Source organism: Ornithorhynchus anatinus, chromosome 16 (genome assembly GCF_004115215.2).
Source record: "Ornithorhynchus anatinus isolate Pmale09 chromosome 16, mOrnAna1.pri.v4, whole genome shotgun sequence".
NCBI lineage: Eukaryota > Metazoa > Chordata > Mammalia > Monotremata > Ornithorhynchidae > Ornithorhynchus > Ornithorhynchus anatinus.
The window spans coordinates 9,704,229-9,718,708 of record NC_041743.1 but is presented as its reverse complement, the minus strand read 5'-3'; the positions used below and the strand labels follow the sequence as shown (position 1 = coordinate 9,718,708).

The 14,480-nt window shown below is 46.1% G+C and overlaps 1 long non-coding RNA gene across 1 annotated transcript; it reads right to left on the bottom strand.

Moving 5' to 3' along the window:
• Positions 1–12: 12 nt before the first annotated feature.
• LOC114817315 lies at positions 13–12,610 on the bottom strand. The gene is made up of 3 exons (XR_003765175.1): positions 8,008–12,610; positions 1,792–2,167; positions 13–50 (listed from the first exon to the last, which is right to left on the bottom strand). It is a non-coding gene; the product is annotated as an uncharacterized LOC114817315 (long non-coding RNA).
• Between the last annotated feature and the right edge of the window lie 1,870 nt (positions 12,611–14,480).

Genomic DNA, 14,480 nt, shown 5'->3' with positions numbered 1-14,480 from the left:
GCAAGATCATCAGGTCAGACCTGGTCCCTGTTCCATGTGGGGTTCACAGTCTAAGAAAGAGGGAGAGTAGTTATTTAATCTCCATTTTATAGGTGAGGAAAGCAAGGTAGAGAAGTTAAGTGACAGGCCCAAGTTTACACAGCAGAGGAGTGGCAGAACCAGGATTAGAACCCAGATCCTCTAACTCCCACACCCAAGTTTCTCCACTAGGCAACACTGCCTTCTAGTAAATTCCAAATAGGAGGAAGCAATATAGTTTAAGATATCTTTATAAGTTCATTCAATTCATTCAGTTGTATTTAAATGGTGGTATTTGTTAAGCACTTACTCTCTGCAAAGCACTGTTCTAAGTGCTGGGGGATACAAGGAGATCAGGTTGTCCCACTTGGGGCTCACAGTTTTAATCCCCATTTTACAGATGAGGTGACTGAGGCACAGAGAAGTTTAAGTGACTTGCCCAAAGTCACACAGCTGGGAAGCGGCAGAGCAGGGATTCGAACCCATGAACTCTGACTCCCAAGCCTGGGCTCTTTCCACTGTGCCACGTATTTATTGAGCACTTACTGTGTCCAGAGCACTGTACATAATAATAATACTGTTGGTATTTGTTAAGCGCTTACTATGTGCAGAGCACTGTTCTAAGCGCTGGGGTAGATACAGGGTAATCAGATTGTCTCACTTGAGGCTCACAGTTAATCCCCATTTTACAGATGAGGTAACTAAGGCACAGAGAAGTTAAGTGACTTGCCCACAGTCACACAGCTGACAAGTGGCAGATCCGGAGTTTGAACCCATGACCTCTGACTCCCAAGCCCAGGCTCTTTCCACTGAGCCACACTGCTTCTCATCTGGTGCTTATCTGATATACATCTAAGTTCATCTGGTGTGGGAAGAGAGAGGACTGTGAGTATGTAAAATATGTAGGCCTAGAAGGATTGAAGGCTTTTGGAGATTGGGGATACCAGGCAAGGTAGAATGTGAAGGAATAGAGTATAAAGTAGGGGGGAGGGCATAAGCAAGAGACTGGGCATCAACCATCTCTCCTCATCCTACCTTACTTCTCTGATTTCCTACTACCTAGCACACATTCTTTACTTCTCTAGCACCACCCTACTCACTGTACCTTCACCTCATCCATCTTGCAGCCAGTCCCTGACCCATGTCCTCTCTCTGGCCAGAAACATCCTCCTCCTTCATTTGTAACAGGCCACCACTCTCTCCACCTTCAAAATCATCCTAAAATAACTTCTCTTTAGTGAGGGTTGAGGAGTGGTCTGCTCAGATACAGAGGCCACAGAGGATGGCAATTAACTGTTTTCTGCATGGGAAAAAAACCAAGAGGAACTAGGTTTGAAGCTGCAGCATGGGAGAGGTTCACCTGAACTAAAAGGAATAATCTGCCTCGAGGATGGTTAGGACAGAAGACGGGCAAGTCTGAGAAGTTTGCCTTCTCTGGAGGTGTTTGTGCTTGGGGTAGAACCCCTGACCTGTTTGGGGTGGATTTGATACTCATCATTCTCCTTCCTTAAAGTTCGAAAGTGTTCCTTTAAGTCCCACAAGTATATAAACCAAGTCCTGAACTTGTTTAAAACATACTTATGTACAGAAGCACACACACACTCAGAGAGAGAGAGAGACTGAGTCTCTCTGAACAGGGGGTCTCATGACCATCAGGCCAGACTAGGAGGATGCCTGCGCAGCCTGGGCCTTCTTCACAGTTTAGCCTCAACACACACACACACACACACCCCTCTCTCCTCCCCTGCCCCCAACCCCAACTTCAAAACTCACCGAGCTGCAGCTGGAAAGGATTTGCCTCTTCAAGGGAAGGAGTTAGAGGAGGAGGGAGGAGGATAAGAAGGAGGGAGGACACTCCTCCTCCCCACTCCCCTTCCCTTCCCAGTCCAGGGTGGGTTAAAGGATATAAAATCCTGGTGCCAAAGCAGGCAGCGTCTCTGAACCCGGTGTCCACGAGGTCCGGTTCCACGGGTCGCCCAGAGAGGCCAGCACCGGAACCAGGAGCCACCCTCCCGGGAGGCCCGAAGGGAAGGGCGAGCTCAGCTTCTCTTCTCTCTGGAGGACTTCCAGTTTGCTGGATTTATCATTGGTTCGCAGGAGCAGCAGCAGGAGCAGCAGCAGACGGGTCTGAGCCCCGGAAAGCCAATTCCTTCTCCATCCGGTAGTTGGTTTCGGGGAGGGAGGGGGCGGGGGTTGGCATAGGAGGAGATTTCATTCACCGTTCGTTCATGGTTTGGCCATTAAGGGGAAAAGAAGCCAAGGCCTCGGACTTTTCATGCGTCTTGGTCAGCGAGGGAACCCGAGCCACAGCCCCGTGATCCTCGCTGACCCATTTATCCAGAGGCGGCTTCAGTCAGTCCTTGTAGCCAGCTGCGGCCTAGCAGCCTTCCCCAGCCCCCAACCAGTCTGGCTCTGCCACGAATCCCCCAACTAACCGGCGGGAACTGCTTCCTCCCAGCACCACACCAGAGAAAGATTTATATGCAAATGTCAAAAGGGGTCAGGAGGCTGAGAGGAGGAAAAAAATTACAAAAGGCCCCAAAGTTTGGGGAAAAGAAGCTGCCTGAAACGGATTTCCCTCAGTGGCCCTGGTTTTCTCCCATCTCTCTGCCCCCTCCTTCCTCTCTCCCTCCCCCTGGGTCCCTCCCTCCGACGGTGAGGCCTGCTTCAGGAGGTCCCTAGTCCCTGGTCTGGAGTTCAAGGATGCCCCACAGCTCTGAGGCTGCGTCTGGCTGGAAGCTGCCTACCAGGGTACCCAATCAAAAACATCCTTCCCCCGGAGGGACAGCTGACTCTCAAAGGGACCCCGGGAATAGCCTTGACGAGCACTTCTCCCCCCGGGCGCCCCCTCCCCTTCAGAGGGTGGAGAGGGAGAGCAAGGAGGGAGGCGTTAGGGGGGTTGGAGAAGCGGGATTGGAAACCTTACTTAACTGGAGCAAATGGTAAGAAAACACCACATTGGCTGAGGAAGCTGCAGAGCCTTCTTGGGGCAGCCTGTAACCCAACACCCGTGGCGGGCTGCAGAGAGAGGCTTGGAGGGAGCTTTCAAGAGAAGGAGGGGGAGAGTTTAGCTGCCTCTGGTGGCGGCCGAGGAATGTTCTTTGTGGCCGAGGAATGTTCTTTGTTTAGTCTCCTGTTTCAGAACCCAGTCGGGATTTCAACAGCGCGTGTCCTGCAAACCACTCTCCCTGTCCCTGGCAGGGGCCACCAAAGAAGGGATTAGCCAGTGGTGGTGGTTATCGACTGTCTGGTGTTTCCCCCCTCACCGCCCCCACCTCTGAGTCCCAGACACTAGCTTTTGCATCAACCCTCAATGGGGAATGTCCTTCTGAGTGCCCCCCCCCATTTTTTTTGATATTTATTAAATACTATGTGCTAGGTATTGTACTTTGAAGTGACATCTCCTCCAGGAAGCCTTCCCTGAGCCCTCTCTCTTTTCCCATTCCTTTCTGCGCCACTCATACTTGCTCTTTCATTAATCATCCCTCCCCACAGCACATATGCATATATCTGTTATTTGTCCATTTATTTATTTTAATGTCTATCTCCCTCTCTAGACTGTGAGCTCACTGTGGACAGGGAATGTGACTGATGCTATAATGTACTCTCCCAAGCCCTTAGTATGGTACTTTGCACTCAGTAAGTACTCAAAATACAATTATTATTATTACTAAGCACTGGGATAAATACAAGATAATCAGGTTGGATAAAGTTCCTGCCCACATAGGGCTCTCAGTCTTAATCCCAATTTTACAGATGAGGTAACTGAGGCACAGAGAAGTTAAGTGACTTGCCCAAAGTCACACAGCAGAAAAGTGGCAGACCTGGGATTAGAACCCAGGTTCCCTGACTCCCAGGCCCATGCTTCTTCCACAAAGCCTCTCTGCTTTTCAAATGCCTTGACCAGGGCACTCAATCCTGCCCTGGCAGCCCTGGCCACAGCTCTTGGCCTGCCCCTCTCAATTAATGAATCAATCATATTTACTGTGTGCAGAGCACTGTACTAAGTGTTAGGGAGAAAACAATATAACAGAGTTGGTAGACACGTTTTGCGGCCACGACAGGGAGAGGAGGGCGAGCACAGACCCTTGCTTCTAGGTCAAGGCCATGGTGGCTCCCAGAAGCTAGCTGGGCACCCCTGGCAGTGGGGCTAGGAAGCCAGTTTTGATGATTTGGGTATGGAGGATGCAGCTGCTCTAGCCTTACTCCTGCTCATCTTGGGCAGCCATGCCTTCCTGGGCCCTCTGCAGGCATTCATTTGGACGTGGCCCAGATACCCTTGAGGTAACTGTACTGTCTTGTGTGTGGCAAGAGCAGGCAGCTGCCTTGGAACTCCATCTCCACCCTGTCCTGAATCTTGCCCCTTGGGGTCCCTATCGAGTCCTACGACCTCAGCCTTCCTCTCAGACCCTCCATCTAGTGAACTGGCATCCATGGTGCCTCGCTCCATTTATCAACAGTATCAAAAATCCAAATTTGACCATCAAGATCAAAGATCAATCCTTAGTCTCTCTTAGGGCAATGATTAAGAGTTTGGGAGGTTGGCGGGGCTTATCGACTTTTTGCCATGTAGAAGATTTTACTCACAGAAAGAGGTATGTGGTGGAGGAGCCTTTGGAGAGCCTTTGGTACATATTTTGCCATGCCCTTTCCTCTCCCTTCCCATGATCTTGATTTCTTGTAGATGCATGTCCACAATTATCTTCTCCTCCATCGTCTACTGTTTCCTGGCATTTCTCCCCCCAGATTGAAATGTGCTTCCTAGAGAAACAACACTCAAACCAATGACATTAGTTCTAACTCTGGCTCCTGTAAAGTGGTGTAGGGAGAGGGCAGTTGGGGGAGGAAGGGGCAGAGATTGAGGGAATGCATGCCCCAGTGACCAGCAGCCATTTCCACAGGACACAGAGCACTGCAGCTTTGTCCCAGTCAGGTCCTACAGCTGGTGAATATCTATCCCTGAGTCATGGGCCTCCAATGCCCACTGTAGGCTGATCTCTTGGGGCCTGCCCTTCCGGTCAGCAATGCCCAAGATTCCCGAGGGGAATTATTGGATAAGAGTCCATTGCAACCAAGTGGAACTCTGACCCCAAGCTAGCTTTCTCCCCAGCTGCCAGCTAACACAAACACTACCCTCCCACCCCCACCCCGGGGTATACAGATGGTGCCTGCCAGCTGTAATTTGGCTGTTAGTCCCTGAGCTGAAGACCCAGGCTGAGGAAGGCTGGCAGAGCTTTTGGAGATTAGAAGCTTTTCACAACTGAGGTGGTCACTTAAAGGAAAAAAGTACGTGGGGGAGGCGAAACAGAAGTCGGGGAGACAGGTAAAGGAAACTAGAAACCTACAAGCTGAGCACATTTGGGCAGTCATGTGACTGACAGGCAGGGAAACCCAGCCGACCAACCTTTTCAAGGGAACTGAACCTCCCCCAGGATCTTCTATTCCGAACTAGCAGCTCACTGAATCCTGGGCAAATATGTGCCAATAACAAGTAAGATCTTGTTGCAGAGGGAGTCCCCATCTAGACCAATGGCAGGTATGTAGAAGTGATTCAGAAGTAGGCTTTAAGCTACACAGATCTGGGGGCATGCCTTGGCTCAGCTGGGATGGAGGGGGGGTGGTGCACTGGGGGAGGAAAGCTGGGCCACCCTCCTGGACAGTCAGTCAATTATATTTATTGAACACTTACTGTGTGCAGAGCACTGGACTAAGTGCTTGGGAGAGTATGACAGACACATTCCCTGCCCACAGTCTGGGGGTGAGGGGGAAGCAGCGTGGCTTAATGGAAAGAGCCCAGGCTTGGAAATCAGAGGTCATGGGTTCTAATCTTGCTTCTGCCACTTGTCAGCTGTGTGACTTTGGGTAAATCCTTTCACTTGAGAAGCAGCGTGGCTCAGTGGAAAGAGCACGGGCTTTGGAGTCAGAGGTCATGGGTTCATATCCCAGATCTGCCACTTGCCAGCTGTGTGACTGTGGGCAAGTCACTTAACTTCTCTGTGCCTCAGTTACCTCATCTGTAAAATGGGGATTAAGACTGTGAGCCCCACGTGGGACAACCTGTTTCCCTTGTGTCTACCTCAGCGTTTAGAACAGTGCTCTGCACATAGTAAGCGCTTAACAAATACTAACATTATTCTCTGTGCCTCAGTTCCCTCATCTGTAAAATGGCGATGAAAACTGTGAGCCCCATGTGAGACAACCTGGTTACCTTGTATTTACCGCAGCGCTTAGAACAGTACTTGGTACATTGCCTGACTACTTGTTTTAAGTGCTTAGTAGAGTGCTCTACACACAGTAAGCACTTAATACGATTGAATGAGACAGACTTAATATAAATAAATTACAGATATGTACATAAGAGCTGTGGTGCTGGGAGTGGGAATGAATAAGGGAGCAAGTCAGGGCAATGCAGAAGGGAGTGGGAGACGAGGAAAGGAGAGCTTAGCCAGGGAATGCTTCTTGGAGAAGATGTGCCTTCAGTAAGGCTTTGAAGGTGGGGAGAATAATTGTCAGATATGAAGAGGGAAGAAGTTCCAGGCCAAAGGCAGGACATGGGCAAGAGGTTGGTGGCAAGATAGACAAGAGGGAGGTAAATGATAGATGTTCCATCTCTGCTGGGTAACTGTTCTCATGCCTTGGTCTTAACCTGTAGCCCTACTAGTGCTATCTAGATCTGCCCGAGCTTCCTGCTGCTCTGGGTCAGAAGGCAATTAAATCTGCTTTTTTCTTCCAGGAACATTTCACTATGGACCCATCTTGCCAGCTGCAGTGTGTGTTATCTTTGTGGGATTACTTCACCTTGATACCCTTTACCCAACAACACCGACATCTTTTCTGTATAGGCACCAATGCCTCTATTCTGAAAGACACAGACCTCCCCTCCTACTCCCTTCTCCCACAGAGAAAGAAACATGGCCTAACGGAAAAAACACGGCTCTGTCATATTTCTGCTGTGTGACCTTAGGCAAGTACTTAACCTCTCTGGGCTTCAGTTTCCTCCATGTAGGACTATGACCCCCATGCGGGACAGCTGTGTCCAACCTGATTATCTTGTACATATCCTCAGTGCTCTGTACAGTGCTTAGCACATAGTAAGTGCTTAACAAGGACCATTAAAACAACAACGAACAAGCTGTCCTTTCTGGCAGATCTGAAGGGTGTTGGTTTGGTGCAGCATCTTGAAGGTCAGCCAATAGTCACAATGGGGTGAAGGTTGGGGTCTGTGGGTCAGGAATTTGCTGCTGTTATGACAGGGAGGCTTTGGTCCCCATCTACTAGTTCCAGTAAGTTTGTGGCCATGGACCAACTACTGTGCTAAAGGCCTAGAGGAAGTGATTCAAAAGGAATGTAGCAGTTTGTGTGTCATCAGCACAGTGCACAGATATACGGTCATTCCTTCCCTCCCTCCCTACAACTGCTCTCTTCAAACCCAACCCTTGAGGAATAAGCAAGTCCCACTGACAGTGTCAGAGTGCTGCTGAGGGTTTTGGACCCAACTGTGGCAAAACTCTTCCTTTCTGGGCTCAGAAGGGTACTAAGCTACACAGTGACTAACCAGAACTGGCTTCCAGCCCCACTTGCAGTGATTCTGTAACAGTCCATTTGAAAGCTGTTTTCTTTTTAATGGTATCCGTTAAGTGCTTACTATGTGCCAGGCACCATTTTAAGTGCTGGGGTAGATACAAGTTAATCAGGTTATATACAGTCCCTGTCCCATATAAGGCTCGCAATCTTAATTTCCATTTTGCAGGTGAGGGAACTGAGGCACAGAGAAGTTAAGCGACTTGCCCAAGGTCACACAGCAGACAGGTGGCAGAGTTGGGGTTAGAAACCAGGTCCTTCTGATTCTGCTCCAGAATTGATCTCCAGAATCCCCTCGGTGAGGTCTAGGACCTCCAAGAATACACCTACAACCCCCTTGGGGCATCAAAGGGAGACACCAAATTGCAGAAAGTTTTTCCCAAGGTGGCAAAGGCAACACTGACTTACCGGTTATTTAGCTCTCTCTCTGTCTCGGGACAGCAGGTTAGAAATTTGGAATTAGAAGTTCTAACAGCAGCTCTGCCACTGACAGTATCGTGACCCTCGGCAAGTCCACTCTTCTCAGTTTAAAGCCTGTTTCTCCATCTGTAAAAGTGGTGAGGCAAGGAGGTCTCATCAAACTCTCAGAAAATATTCACAGGGAAGAGGTAGTAAAGGGAGCCAGGCCCAATCCTTAATAATAATAGAAGTGACCGAGACTGACAGCGGTCAGGACTGAAGTGGGGAGGAAAGAGAAGGCTACTGCCCAAGTAAAGAAGTTGGTGGAAGAGTAACAGGTTGAGAAGGAGAATAGGCTTAGACTTTGAACCTAGCATGGTTCCAACACAGGCTACCAATTAGCAAAGGTGCAGAAACAGTCACTTATTGGTGAAGATTTGAAGCAGGAACCTATGGTTTCTTGTAGAGGACAAAGGAAAATCATTTGGCACTAGGAAAGATAATGGGGCAAGAGATTTCTATCTAAGATAAAATTGAAAAAGATCCCAGAGCATAACCATCCTAGAACACTTCCTAAGGGCCCACTTGAGTGTGGTGCTGGCCTTCACAGTGCACCTGTAGGGCGGGGGTGGTCAGTCAATTCCTGGATTCTGACAGCTTTGGTATTCCACTATTGGTCACACATCCTTCTTAGTTTGATGGTGGAATACCAAAGCTGGCAAAATCTTACCCAACACAGCTTTGTGAGGTCTCCATTTTGTTCTGATCAGGAGATAGTGAAAAGAGTTTAATCATTTCTTACTTAGTGCTGCAAGTAGTTGCTAAAATCGGAGTCATTTTCAGCAAACCAGTAGTGGTGATGTCTCCTTTTCATACCTGCATTCTTGGAGGTGGCTTGATAGTATCCCCGAGAGGTTCCCATTGACTGTTCTTGCCCTGTATTCAAGCTGGAATTCCTTGTTCTGATACCACGAACACCTTAGGTTTCCTTATTTTTCAGGAATTTGATATTAGCCTCCTCGATGATTTGGATGCTACGTTTTGATGCACTGATTGTATCTAACTTGAATTTGGGGCACATGAGCAGGTTAGTGCAGCACTCACCCCCTGCAGGAATCTATACTTCTTCCAACTTCTCCCGGCAGGTAATGATTCCATCTATCAGATGCCATGGTTAAGAGTTTTCACACACATGGATATACACACTTGAGGGGGCGTGGTTTGAATGTGAAGTGATGCATTCATGGTTTAAAAAGATTTAATCCATGGATGCAGGTATGGGGAAGGAGGTCTCTGTGAGGCTGACAGTCCCTACTACTATTACAGGCAAAGACAAAAAAGACTTTCTCTCTTGTGCCAACATGTTTGCCGAGTGCAGAATCTGATGCTGTTTTCAGCTTTGCTTAAGTCTCAGAGTCCTCTTAAGCTTCAGCTACCAAAGAGCCACTCATGTCTTGATTATGGCAAGGAAAGCCTGTCTGCAACAGTTCCCTTTCAAATCAAGACCTGTTAATTTGAACTGTTTTGTCTGAAGTTGTACTTCACATAAGCTCAAATGTTTCATCTGCCTGCTTGCTCTCCATCTTGCTTTAGTTCACCTTTCAGCATCTGTTGGGGTCAACTTCCACCACTTATTCTATGCAGAGGCCCTTTTGGTTCTGGTGGGCAGGGATTCAACGTTAGTACATTGACCTTGCTCAAGGACCTTATGATTTATCATTCTGCCTTGCATTTAAAGATGAGTAAGGCCCATGGGTAATATTGAGGTAATTGGCTCACATCTTTGAATTTGGCATCTGTAACTAGCTCCAGGGCTTACAGTCCTATAGAAAGTTGGACAGCATTACAGCTTTGTAAACCTCCATTTTATTTTATGGTATCTGTTAAGTGCTTTCTATGTGCCAAGCACTGTCCTAAGCACTAGGGTAGATAAAAGAAGCTAATGCCACACTGTCACCACCTGGCCATGCAGTTTCCCCAAGGTCAAGCTAACTTTTCCAATTGGCTTTTCTATTTTGCTCTCTACTGATGGCTAATGTGCTGAATACAGAAAGAAATTCAGTGACAACATTTTGTTCTGTGAAGGTCTATGGGTGAGTGTATTCACCCTGGTGCCTTGTGGTACAATACCTTGGTTGTTTTTAGGTTTTCAGTACTGGGTTGATTCTGCAAAGATTTCCCCAGTCATTTGCAAATCTTCTTTCAAGTGTGCCTCAAGGGTACAATCACCTGCCTGGAGTAACTCCTGAGTGACTGTTACTATGATCCTGATTATCTTCATTTCCTGTGTCTTGGAGATTATAAAATTCAAAGCCAAGTTGGGAGATGGAAATGAGAAAAATTAAGTTGAAGGCTTCTATTACCAGTTATAGGGCATAAAAATGAACTGCAAAAATCAAGATAATATAATCTTTACTGTCGCACAGAGAAAGGATGAGGAAGTTTCTGGGTTTTGCTCAAGAGAGACAGGCAGAATTTACCATGGCAAACCTTAAGAAGACTGAGGAGACTCTGCAGAAAATAGCACATGCCATACAGTGAGAAAAAGGGAGGAGGGCCATTCCAAGACTCCACTGCATAGTTGAGGCCATGTCCAGATTGAGAATTTCTGAATTTTAGTTTTCGCCCCGCCACCTATCAGCTGATGACTCAGAATCAATTACTTGATTGATATACGCCTGGGGAAAGGTAGAACCAAAGAAAAGCCCTTATGGGTCCTTTGCAGAGGAATCCATAGGGCTTCCCTGGCTGGAGTTCACTCCCTCCCACCACCTCTAGCTCCCTACTCAACAAGGAACATAAAAACTGATCTATAGGGAAATGACTGTCAGTTTGTATATGTACATTACCGGCAGGCACACAAATTTCCTATATAAACACAGGTAGTGGGATGGCTGAAGATGTGTTGCAAAGTAGGCCCATTACATATAATTTTTGTCAAAGTCTGTAGGTGAGAAAGCATTGAATTAACCCTTTCCTTATGTCAAAATTTCTTCAAAAACATCCACCCTTTACACTCCTAATTTGCCTATAACCAAATTAGAAATAAGGGCAAGCATAATTGTAGCCAGAAACAAAAGACCCAAGAAACCCAGCGAGGAGTAACACCACACACACCCACGACTCACCAGTGACAAAAGAGCCAGCAAATGGTTGAAAAACAAAGAGAGCTTGTAATAATGGAAAAAAGGACAGAGTTCTGTAACCAATCACTTTTTTCTTTTAAAAACACATAACCACATTAACTTTTTGCTTTATACAACCATCTAGAAACTATGAAACAGTACCACATTGTGCATTTTTTATACCTACTTATCAAGAAGGGTACTCCACACTTCAAAAAATTTTCTATCCATTTGAGAAGGAAAAAAAGAGAGCTAATAGCGCAGTCACAGATACAGCATGAGTCCAAGCAAGCGGCAGTTCTTTGTCCTCACCTTTTCCACTTACCCAGGAGTGGGGGGGGGGGGGGAGGAAGGGAGGGAGAGAGAGAGAGACAGAAAGGAAGAAAAAAAGGAAGGAGGGAAGGAAGGAAGGAAAGAAGAAAGGAAGAAAGAAAAGGAGGGAAAGAAAGAAGGACCCACAGAGGACTAATCACATTTCATAGTTACTTTTGACAACTACAGCTCAGGGCTTCATAGAATAATTATCATTTAGACCAACACAGTGAGGGTGGGGGTAAAGAGAAAGATGACAGTGGAGGGAGGGGGTTTAAAAGGACAAACACGTTTTCACCCCATGCCCCTTCCAAATACTATTCATTCGATACAAATCTTCGTGCTACACAAGAAAATGGCAAGAAAGTTGATCTTCACAAGTGACAAAGTTCAGGAGCTTTATGGTTTTTGCTGAGGGGCTCACAGTTTCAAATACAAATTCAAAGAAAGGTGTTACCATCTACTTGTGTTCCCAGGATTTCCTACATCCTCTCTCTCCTGGCCCCCACCAAGATGGGGACATTACTGCAGCCCAAGAGGGCCCAGGGACAGTGGGAAGGGATATGGAAATTCCCTATCCTTAAGAGTTCACATCTTTCCAGTAGTGTGGCAATCCTTCCTCTTAACCAGTAATGGTGCAGGAGATAGGGTGCAGGAAAAACTGAGCTTATATGAAGAAATGAGTGTCAAATAGTTTGTTTGATAAACACTTCTGCATGTATGATTAGCGGGTGTCAACTTCAAGGCAAGGAATAGGTTATTTGATTGTCCTCATTAGATTGATGGCACCACGTTGTTGAACATGGTTTGATAGAAAGACTGAACACAAATTATGGCTATAGTAAGCATAACGATTCCCTCTATCTAGGACAAGTCCTGATACTACACCACCCTCCTCCTACCACTGTAAGTAAATACTGGAAAATAAAATTTCAAGGAATAACATGGCTTCTTTCATGCCAGCAGGCTACAAATATCACCCTTGGGAGAAAAGGTTTTCAGACCATTGCCTATTCCTTAATCACTGGGCACTTTTCTCTTTCCTGAAGAATGTATCTCAAAATTGAAATGGCTAAAGGAATGCTCTTGATATCACCTAAATAAAGCAGCGTGGCTCAGTGGAAAGAGCACGGGCTTTGGAGTCAGGGCTCATGAGTTCGAATCCCAGCTCTGGCGTGGCTCAGTGGAAAGAGCACGGGCTTTGGAGTCAGGGCTCATGAGTTCGAATCCCAGCTCTGCCACTTGTCGGCTGTGTGACTGTGGGCAAGTCACTTAACTTCTCTGTGCCTCAGTTCCCTCATCTGTAAAATGGGGATTAAGACTGTGAGCCCCACGTGGGACAACCTGATTCCCCTATGTCTACCCCAGCGCTTAGAACAGTGCTCGGCACATAGTAAGCGCTTAACAAATACCAACATTATTATTAAAGCACTTCACGTGATACAGATATGATCAAACTCCTCAACTTTAGGTCAGGTGGCACTAAGTGATAATAAAATATTAGGTCCCGACATCAAGGCTAGTACACTAATCTTTTATATAACTGATATAACCTTACTTGCACCACGTCTCCTAGCCTTTGGATTATAAACAAGAGAGTTGGGAGACCAAGAATATTTCCCTATTTGATGGTGGGGAAGGCAGAAAGATGCCAATAAGTTAGGAATTGGGAGAACAAAAGCCATGTAAATGGGAAAGGCAATTAAGATGACAGACTTACTGATTTATGCTGTCCTTTCTCACCGTTTTTAACATACAATTCCTGTTGAAGTCATCTGTCAGTGTATGCAAATATTATTCATAATGCCATTTGCTTCACATATAATTTCAAACTGTGATTTTTCTCAACTTTCAGGTCCCCAACACAATGGGATTCACCTTCTGAAATAGTAAGATACCTCCTAAATTTCTGAAGGAGATTTGAGGGAGATTTCAGCTGGAGGTTTACCGGTATTACATTTTTCTGGAATTTTTTTGCAAATCAGCATATATTTAGACCATAAAAAAGAACAAGGAAAGATAAATGTCAAAAGTAGCATCCAAGCTTTGGTAAAGAAAGTGCTTCCCTTGACTCCAACACCTCATTTCATAGGTAGAAATAGGAAGTTTGAGAGAAAAAGAAAAGATGCCTCTGGATAATCCCTTTGGATGGGTAAATCTCAAATCTTTGATATGGAAAAAGTCATTTTCCCAGTTCATTTCCAAAGGACACCAGTGTATTGAGGAATCTCCCTAGGTATCTTACATCTTAGATATCCTATTCAATGGAAGACAAGGAAGATAGGAAAAAACTGGAAAACCAAGGCAGTTCTCCAGTGAAAATGTCATAACCTTTGAAAGGAAACTTAACTATCAGAAAAATAGTCAGAAACTGAATACATCCTAACTGCCCTACCCGCAAAGCAAGGTCAATAAAGTTCAGTGCTGTCCACGGTTCCTTCTGCCATCACAACTCATATTTGAAGTTCTCTCCATTTTTCACTTTATCTTCTTTAAATTAAAGAGCTGTAAGAATGTCACTTTCATGGCTCAGTAATTATAAGCAGAAGTATCCAAAATAAGACTCTTTTCTCCATTTTATTCCCCCTAGGAAGTGGAAGTACTGCTTTCTCTAGTTGTCCTGATTATTTTTATACGGCGTGTCAGCTGAAAGGCTGTTAGGCCTTTCCAAGCTAGCTTCAAGATGAAGGCTATAGCTGTATGGAGTCTGAGGATTTGTTTCAATTAATAAATTGGTTCTAAACTGACAGCTTGAATAGTGATTCTAGCAACACTTCCTGTTCCCTCCTTAAGCGGTTGTTACCAGACCAATTTTAGGGCTGCTGGCTTTCGCACACCAGGAATGTGGAGGATTCAAACAAGAGACCATAGAAGAGAAAGCAGGGAGTGGACAGACCCAAGACTATGATTTAGCCCTCTTCCCATTCTTATAGAAGACCACTGATTTGCAGCACCCTGAGCTTGGCTTTCATGTAAAGTTGGTGACCAACCTTCAGCTCACTGTAAGGAACAAACAGGCAGTCAAATCTATGAGCTCACTTGCGC